The sequence below is a fragment of the Perognathus longimembris genome, chromosome 2 (assembly GCF_023159225.1).
Source record: "Perognathus longimembris pacificus isolate PPM17 chromosome 2, ASM2315922v1, whole genome shotgun sequence".
Classification (NCBI taxonomy): Eukaryota; Metazoa; Chordata; class Mammalia; order Rodentia; family Heteromyidae; genus Perognathus; species Perognathus longimembris.
Window position 1 is genome coordinate 27,042,935 of NC_063162.1, and position 9,535 is coordinate 27,052,469.

Genomic DNA, 9,535 nt, shown 5'->3' on the forward strand with positions numbered 1-9,535 from the left:
AATAAACCAGAAAGCAATGAAAACTTCAGTAGTATTCATTATATTGGATTTAGGCCTTGGCATCAATTCAGATTTTGTTAACTATTAGCAAATGCTCATCTGTCAAAGTTCTCTGGCCACATGCCCCAGACATGTAGGTGCAAAGAAAGTCTTCCACTTGAATCCATATTCCACATGAGAATGATGTGAAACTGAAGTAATGAATTAAATCAGCAGCTCCCAATGGATCACAGGGCCAAACCTTAATGATGAGGAGAAGACATTCAGAAGTTAGGGCAACAGATACTTGGTACTTCAACTGCTCTTGGAGGGCATTTCAGTAAAATGACTGACACTGGTCTCAGACTCATTCCTGTTTGTTACATGACTGTTAGAATATGCTCCTGCTTGTGTTTGGTGGGTTTGTCTCAAAGCATTGGTCTAGTTGATTTGCACTGTGTCTTTCAGCTCTGTCAGTTCCATATAACAAGGCTTATAACAGGGCACAACGATAGTAACATCACTGACATCTGTGCTGCAGGACCACAAGGAATTCCCCAACCCAGAGATGTTCAACCCTGGCCATTTTTCTAGAGAGTGGTAACTTTCAGAAAAGCGATTACTTCCTGCGTTTCTCATCAGGTATGTCAGGTGACAAGTATAAATATTTATGGTCATATTATATGCAAGAAGTGAATATTTCTCTTCTTTGTTTACAAGAAAAAGGATTTGTATGGGAGAAGGCCTGGCTCGCATGGAGCTGTTTTTATTTCTAGTCACTATTTTACAGAGCTTTAAATTGAAACCAATGGTTAACCCACAGGACCTTGACACCACCCCAGTTGCCAATGGATTTGCTTCTGTGCCACTTTCATACCAGATCTGTTTCACTGCTGTATGAAGGGAAGAGATAGCCTGGTTGCTGCTGTGCAACTTGGTCACTGAGGGTAGTCACATTTTTGTGCAGAATTCAGTACCAGAACAACTTCATTAGAATTGGGGAACATCTCACTGCTGGAGGCCCTCTATATCAACCAGGTTCCTCACATTGGGTTATCAGACCCCCTAACAGAGACAAGGTATCGCTTTCTCCTTCCTGACACACAGGCTCACAGCTCAGCCCAGGTCATCAGCCCCTCATTACTAACAGTAGCACACAAGGTAACAAAGAGCAAGGTGGAAGAGTGACATCATGGAGGCTTTGTCCTTTAATTGCACATCTTCCTCCTAGGGCTGAACCACCTCTAGGACCATTGGTTTCTTCACCTTTCCTTGGCTCTTTGTTTGAATCTGAGCTGCAGAGGCCATATATCAAAATGTTAGTCTTAATTTCCTGGGGTCAAATTTTCTGACACTTATCTTACCTTTGGTCTCACTGCTTCCCGATCTGTCAGTTCCTGTTCTGTTTATATCTCAGAAACTTGCCAGTATGCAGGGAAAAGCGAAGGAGGGGAGTACAGGCATGGTAGTGGAACCAATGTGTAGGGAGCACTAGAGAGCACCATGAGACCCCAGCTTAGAAGAGATACTGTTGCTTGCCAGTCACTCACAGGAATGAGGTTGTCCCAATATGGAGGAACCCAAACAGAAGGAATCAAATCAGATGTCACTTACATGAGGTAGTGTATGTAACCTTAATTTTGTGTTCAATAAAAATTTCAATATCTGAGATGAAAGCAGCTTGGATGTGGTATATGATCTCTTTAATATATGGTTGAAATCTTTCAAAATATTTTATTAGGGACTTTTACCATCTATAGACATCAAAGACACTGGTATTTGCTTTCTTGTGTGCTTGCTAACTAAGCCTCATGTAATTTGATTTTTGTGCTGGTGTATCACTTGTATCTGGTGAACCACACTGGGAGGGCTGTTGATTGCAGAGAAGGCTCTGTGGATATTGAGAAATTCTATATTTGATCTCTGCATTTCGTATTTAACTTGGGCTCTAAACTAGAAACTCCCCTAAGAAAAAATTCTATTGCTATTGAAGAAAATATACTGAAGCTGATTACATCTCATTACATTATGGCTCTCAAGAGGTCAATGCTGTAATCTTACCAAGTGTTTGGATGGAGATGAGAATTTGAGGCAATGTTAAGGGGGATGTGAACAAATTGAATTAGGGTTCTAAGACAAAGTTCTATACTGAAACATTGGTAACACTTAATTCACTGCACCACTCTCTAACAATAACTCCAAAGGTTTGACTACTTGATGTTGAGAGCCAAGCCGGCAGTAAATTTCTTCCTGACCTCTGGCTGTGTTCTCAAGGTCGTGCAAGGGCATGGCTTACTAGAAAGACAGGACTAATCGGAAATGCTTTACTATGTCCACAGGAGTCCATTCTTATGTTAACCAACCTCATCCTGTCTTAGCTGCCATTGGATATTGCCAACTCCAAGCCTTGAATTTTAGTAACCCTATGCTATTTCCTGGTTTTCAAACTGCATATAAGCTGGAAATTAAGAATAAACATGGCTGCAGTCTTGAGCTACAATCTTGAGCTGCAGACCTCCCGAACCCCATCTTTTGTCTCTTGTCTTTTTTCTCTTGTCTATCTTTCTTTTTCTTTAATCCTTGCCCCCTCAATCAGGATTTCCTTTTGCTGCCAGCTGGCTCCGGCAAGTGGCGCCCGAAGAGGGACCTGAACACCTGGGACTAAGGCAGAGGACCCCACTGACGTTAGAACATCCGATCACTTGGGAAGGTGAGCAGGAGAGAGTAGGGAGAGTATTGTCAGGAGTAAGAAATTATGGGACAAGGTAACAGCCACACGCTATATGTGCAGGCCCTCAAAGGGATGCTTTATGCCCAGGGAGTGAAAGTTGGCCAAAGTCAGTTAGAACATTTCTTTCACTTTTTTGAAGAAGCATTCCCCTGGTTCCTGAAGGAAGGAACCATTAACTTAGAAATTTGGCAAAAAGTTGGAAAAAGGATTCAGGGACATTATAACGCAAATGGCCCTGAAAAAACCCCAGTGGACGCTTTTACTCTTTGGAATCTGGTCCGAGATTGTTTGGATCCTAGACATGAACAGATTAAATTCAATCAATCGATAGGAGAAACTGAACAGGGACCTGATGAGCTTCGCCCAGCCCCAGGAGTGTATGTAGCCGCCCAAGAAGAGCTAAGAAAATTAAATACATCTGACCTCACTGGGCTAGTTAATAAGGAAGACTCAGATGGCTCAGACACTGAGGAAAAAAATATACAATGAGCTTACTAAAGATAGATTGACCCATGTTGACAGTATGTTGAAATCAGTTATAGCCCTATTGTCACAGCTTCATCTAGAACAACAAACTCCTTTAAAGGTAGATACTGGTGAGCCCCCACAGACAGTCCTGGAAGACTTACAGCTCTCCTTGGCGCAGGCTGCTCACAGAGGGGAGGGACCTGAGGCTAGGGAAATGCTAACACCACCAAGGTAACTTCTCCTGACCGAGCACTCTACTTCCATCCACCACGACAACAATAGATTTGAAACTCCAACCAGGGTGAGTGACTATTAGCTGGGAGCTTGGATTTCCCATAAGGCCACTAGGCCACTGTAAATCTTGGCTCCAAGTTCCGAGCCCCACTCCCAGGGAAAGCCACTGGGCTAGGTCAAGGGAATCAGCAATGGTGGGTGTTTGGAGTCAACTGATCTCTAGTTCAGCTCTGTTGGTCACTCATCAAGTGGGGGACAGTCTAAAATGCTTCAGGAAAGCTGCTCGAGTTTGAGCCCAATCTTACAAATTTGGAATATTTTACTTAACTCCTATGAGCGCTCGGGCAGACGACGTTCTCTCTGTGTCTCTTTTTCTGCCTCTTTGTATAGGATGGGCTGGTGCTAGCTTCCAAAGATACCAATATTTGTTTAACATCTGCTTTGAAAGACACAAAGAAAGGTTTTCTATTCTTGTTATTGATGTTTGCTAAGTTTGGTGATTTAGTTAAATTCTGCTTGTTTGGCTAAATTCTAAGTTTTCTCTAGCATTGAGCACATGGTAGACAACAGAACTGGTTGGAGGTGGAAGCCCACCCATCCTCCAGGTGATGGGCGTGCCAAATTCCTGGAGGCTGGGCAGGGACGTGGAGACTCCATCTCCTGGTAACCCTGCCCCCCACCCTGAACTCTGTAACTGTGGTCTTGCAATTCAAAGGTGCCTTGCAATTCAAATGCTGGAAGATGAAGGTGTCTTGCTGTGAGCCTGCTAAGGCTCTGACCAGCTCCGCCACCATTATGCTGTGCCACATGGCTGTGTTCTGTTCATGTCCTGTCTCCCATCTCCTGGACCTTCTCTGGTCATAGCATCCCACTTCAGCTTCCCATTGGAGATGAACTGGTTTCTCAAAATGTGGCTTCTCCAGTTCCTCACGGGATAAAAGTTTTTTGTTTTCTAACTGACCATGTGGTTCTAAAATATGGTTAAAATAATATCATTAAGTCTTGTGTTAAACTGATCTTTGCAGCCTGTGGGTGGAGTCACAGTGAACAGCCTGGAGGCAATCCTGACTCTTACCACTGGACTCCAAGCCAAAAGAAAAAAAACCCAGGTGTTAAACCCAAACTGATCATGTTTGGGTGCAAGCAAATGTGTCTAAGAAAAACTCAAAAAGGTTCAAATATGCAGCATGTGGTATAAGTACAATGATGTAAAACCAGTGTGTTGTTCTTTATTTCTATCTATGCTAAAAGTCAAGTGTACATCTGATCCTGACTATTCTTTGGTATAGACTAAGATTTTGCTTCTCCATTTTTCTCTCCTGTGCTCTCATAAACTCTTTAAAATCAAGGGACCAGAGTCATTTTGGAATGAGTGTGCAAATGTGGCTTCTAACCTCGATTTTCCTGACCTAGGATTGATATTTTGCTTTATAGGATGCAGGTCGACATGTGTGCTAGCTGCGTGGACTGTGGCGGTCTATGGCTACAGGAAGCTGCCTCCACAGTCTGCTCCCAAACTGCCTGGTTTCACTACTAGTGATTCCTTACTCTCTCTCTCTTTCATGGAAAACTGCTCAGGGAATCTAGGAGTCCTGTGAAGATTTTGACAGGCCCAGAGTGCTCCTGCCCTGGCTCTGCCCCACCCCCTCCCAAGGTTAGAGTTGGACTTATAGCAGGCCTATCATGACAGAGTTGCAACCGAGACTTACTCCAGGGTTAAAAGCATCAGAGTTGTGTTTGGTGGCCACAGGGTTGCATTGGGGTAGCATTGGTGTCTTCCCCCTCCATGTCTCAGAAACTGTCATGGCTGCTGCAGAGAGCAGACTTGGTCTGTGTGGATTTTGTGATTAGGAAGATGGTTAAAGGCCCAAGCCTTCTAAAATCTGTTTAAAGTTGTCACCCTGCTTAAACAAGTAGGGCACCAGCCTACAAAGGTCATAGTACTCAGAGTAAGCAACCAGGGAATACTGGGAGATTTCAAATGTGTTTAACCAGTCTTGTGTAGAAATTTGCAGGCAACCCAGATGGAGGTGTGACAATCTATCCAGGGGACTCTGAGATGCCACTACAGCCTCACCCAGATCCAACTCATCTCTACTGCCTGCCTCCATCACACATGACTAACAAAGCCTGCTGATTCGGGATGGAAGACACAGCCACTTCGGATCCGCTGAAGCTGAGACTTTTACACTGTCCTGACCCTTTGCCCTCTTGATTATTATTCATTTGTGTTCTCTTCTACCTGCTGGTATGGTTAAATGATATGATTTGATTTGATGGCACATGGATCTCATTCAGTCTGCTGTTCTCTAAGTGTTACAGCAGAACTCTGGCAAGTATTTTTTGGTCAATTCTTAACAGGTAAGCTCTACTGCTATTGTTCTCCTGTTGCTTTAATTGGAAATAAAAAGGGCTTTTATGGCTAAGACTCCTTGGATTGCAGTTCGAAGCCAGCCCAGGCAGAGAAAAATAAAAATCCCTCTTGGTCATATTTGATGTCCTTATTATTTTACTAGTCAAAAATTACAGATGAAAACTTCTCACTTGTGTACTTTGCATGATTTCCAAAAATTTCTGATAGACATTAATTGGCTTCGCCCTTATTTTAAATTATCCATAGCTAAATTAAAATCCTTATTTGATTTACTAAAGGGGGACACTGACCCTACATCTCCCAGACAATTGACAACTGACGCAGCTGAAGCCTTAAGCATAGTAAATTCTGCCATCTCTTCCCAACATGTAAACTATATCAACTACTTGGCCCCTTGGGAAGCATATATTTTAACTACACCTCATTCTCCAACAGCAGTCCTCTGGCAGAAGGGACCTCTTCTATGGCTATCCTTGCCTGCTACTCCCTCAAAAGTATTAACTCCCTATTATGAATTGATGGCCACCTTAATCCATATGTGCCGTGTGGAATCTTGTAAGTATCTTGGACGAGATCCACAGGTTATTTATATCCCCTATACTTTACAACAGCAAGGATGGCTTTATATTCATTGTGATTCCTGGGCCATTGCTTGGCCAATTTTATGGGCACAATTTCACATCATTATCTGCCCAACAAATTACTTCACTTTGCCTCTTCTTACACCTTTATATTTCCTCGGGTTGTATCTCTATCACCTCTTTCTATGGCTGCCTTGGTGTTTACAGATGGATCTTCTAACCGAACGGCTGCTCTTACTATTGATGGTGATACTAAATCTTGGGATACTGGTCTTTCTTCAGCCCAGGAAGCTGAACTCCAAGCAGTTTTACAGGCCCTTACACTTTTACCTACTAAAGCTTTTAATTTATATTCGGATAGTCATTATGTTATTCGAGCCCTTCTGGTCATTGAAACTGTCCCTTTTCTTGGAACAGCTAATTCCACTATCCAAACTCTTTTTCGTCAGATACAACTTCTTCTTCACTCTCGCACCTGTCTGTGCTTTTTTGGATTTATACGTGCTCATACTAAGCTTCCTGGACCATTAAGTAAGGGTAATGCTATTACGGATGAGGCTACTCAAGTTTTTCTCATTCAGATTGACCTAGCAAAGCAATCACATGCTTCCCACCATCAAAACAGTTGTGCCTTACGTCGGCATTTTCATATCACATGTGAGGAGGCTCGTCAAATTGTAAAAAATTGTCCCAAATGTACTACCTTCCTACCTGTGCCCTCCAATGGCCTTAACCCCCAAGGTTTAGTGGCCAACCATGTTTGGCAAATGGATGTTACCCATATTCCCTCTTTTGGACAGCACCACTTTGTCCATGTTACCATAGACACCTACTCTAATTTTATTATGGCTACTCCTCTTACGGGGGAGGCTAGCAAACATTGTATTTCCCATGCCCTACTCTGCTTTGCCACTATGGGACTTCCTAAACATATTAAAACTGATAATGATCTGTGATACGTAGGCAAGCTTTTCAAACTTTTTGTAAATCTTACCAGATTGTTCACTCTGCAGGAATTCCCTATAATCCTCAAGATCAAGGAATCGTTGAACAGGCCAACTGTTTGTTAAAACACCAAATTGCTAAATTAAAGGGGGGGAATTATACCACTTCTCTTCTGTTAATATTCTTTCTCATGCTTTATTTGTACTAAATTTTTTAAATTTGGACTGTAATGGTCTTTCCGAAGCACAGTGGTTCTGGGAAAAGAGAGAGCAAGGAGCTTTTGCCCAAGTTAAGTGAAAAGATCCTTTAACAGCTGCTTGGCATGGGCCCAATCCAGTATTGACATGGGGTCGAGTACATGTCTGTGTTTTTTCACAGGATGAAAATGACTCCCGCTGGCTACCTGAGTGTTGCGTTTGGATTGTGGAAGCTCATCAGAATTGTACAAGCACTGACCCATTGGGCTTATGTGCAAGATCCACCGATTGTACACCCTGCAACTTGGGAAGGAGCTGAGGTGTTCGTCCATGTCAACAGATCAGCATACTGTACAGCTCCAGATACTTTTGTCCAACACTTTAAAATGGGAGATTTTGCAGCTTCTGGCATTGGAACCCCTTCATGTTTTACAACTGACTCCAACAGTTACATTCCAGGCTGCACTGTAATGCAATCCATAAATCATCGAATTTGGATTCCTGATGACAGTCAAGTATATAGCATACGAATGACTTCATTGCCTACTGGGTTCCCTGTACATGCTAATTTTACATCATCCTTTATGATACCTCACTGCATCAATCTTTCTCAAAGTGTAGAATCCATGGGGGAACTGCACCCCATAAAGTGTAGACATGAACATCCTTTTATAACCAATATTTCAGGAACTAATTTTCAATTGATGGACTGATCGGGAGCCAATCTCACCAACAAGTACAACCCAGGTCTGTGGTAGATGAATGGACACCCTCAACATCATGTCTAGATGCTAGTGGCTGCCCTAAATAATATCTCCTGGCCCACTTCTTCTTTTTAAAAAAATATTATGAGTTGTGTAGCACCTCTTTATGCCATTATGTATGGACCTTTTAATATTTCTATAGGAGACATGTATTTCAATGTTATTTGTACTAACTGTTCTTTTACAAATTGCTTGTATAGTGGTCTTACTGATTCTGTAATTGTTATTAAGCAGCCTCCATTTGTCATGCTTCCTGTGAACATATCTGAAGCTTGGTATGAAGAAACAGGTATTCAAGTGTTAAAACATTTAAAAGAGCTTATGCTCCCTCAAAGATTTATAGGGCATTGCAGCCTTTATTTCTTTGGCTGCCTCTGCTGCAACAGCTACTGTGGCTTTAACACAAAATGTGCATACAGCTCACTATGTTAATCAGCTTGCTCATAATACTACGCAAGCCCTACACTTTCAAGGCAGGATTGATGATAAGGTAGAACAAAAATTAGAAGCATTGTATGAATCAGTGTTGTCTCTGGGAGAACAAATTCGTGCTTTACAAACTTTGCAATGGGTGCACTGCCATGGTGGGTTTGACTTTATTTGTGTGACCCTCCATAAATATAATTGGTCAAGCTACCCTTGGGAACAAGTTGTAGCACATCTTAATGGTATTTGGCACCATAATAATTTGTCCTTAGATCTCTTTCAACTCCATAGGCCAATAGCTGCACTAGAACAAGCTCCGCCTCTGGACTCTGAAGTAGCAAAAACTGTAGAAGAACTGTTTGAACAACTTCAACACTATATCCCTTCCTTGACTAATGTTAAGGGGTTGCTAATAACATTGCTCGGCCTGGGGATACTTTTGCTGATGGTTTTCCTATGCCTTCCTTGCATTGTACGTATATTGCAAAACTCTTTTTATGAGTTTAGCCAGCCAGTTGCATAAGATCAACCTCCAAGTAAATGAATTTCCCCTGAGAGGAACTGCAGCCAGAGACAGGTAAGAGGTGGTGTTGGTATCACCAACCTAAGACAGGGCCCTCAGTTTCGCTCTGAAGAAGTTCCCCATGACGGGTAAAGCAGACAAGGCGACCCACCCAACCTAAGACAGGCGGATTCGCTTCTTTGAACAAAGACTGGGGAGATGTTGGGAGCCAAGCCAGCAGTAAATTTTTTCCTGACCTCTGGCTGTGTTCTCAAGGTCGTGCAAGGGCATGGCTTACTGGAAAGACAGGACTAATCGGAAATGCTTTACTATG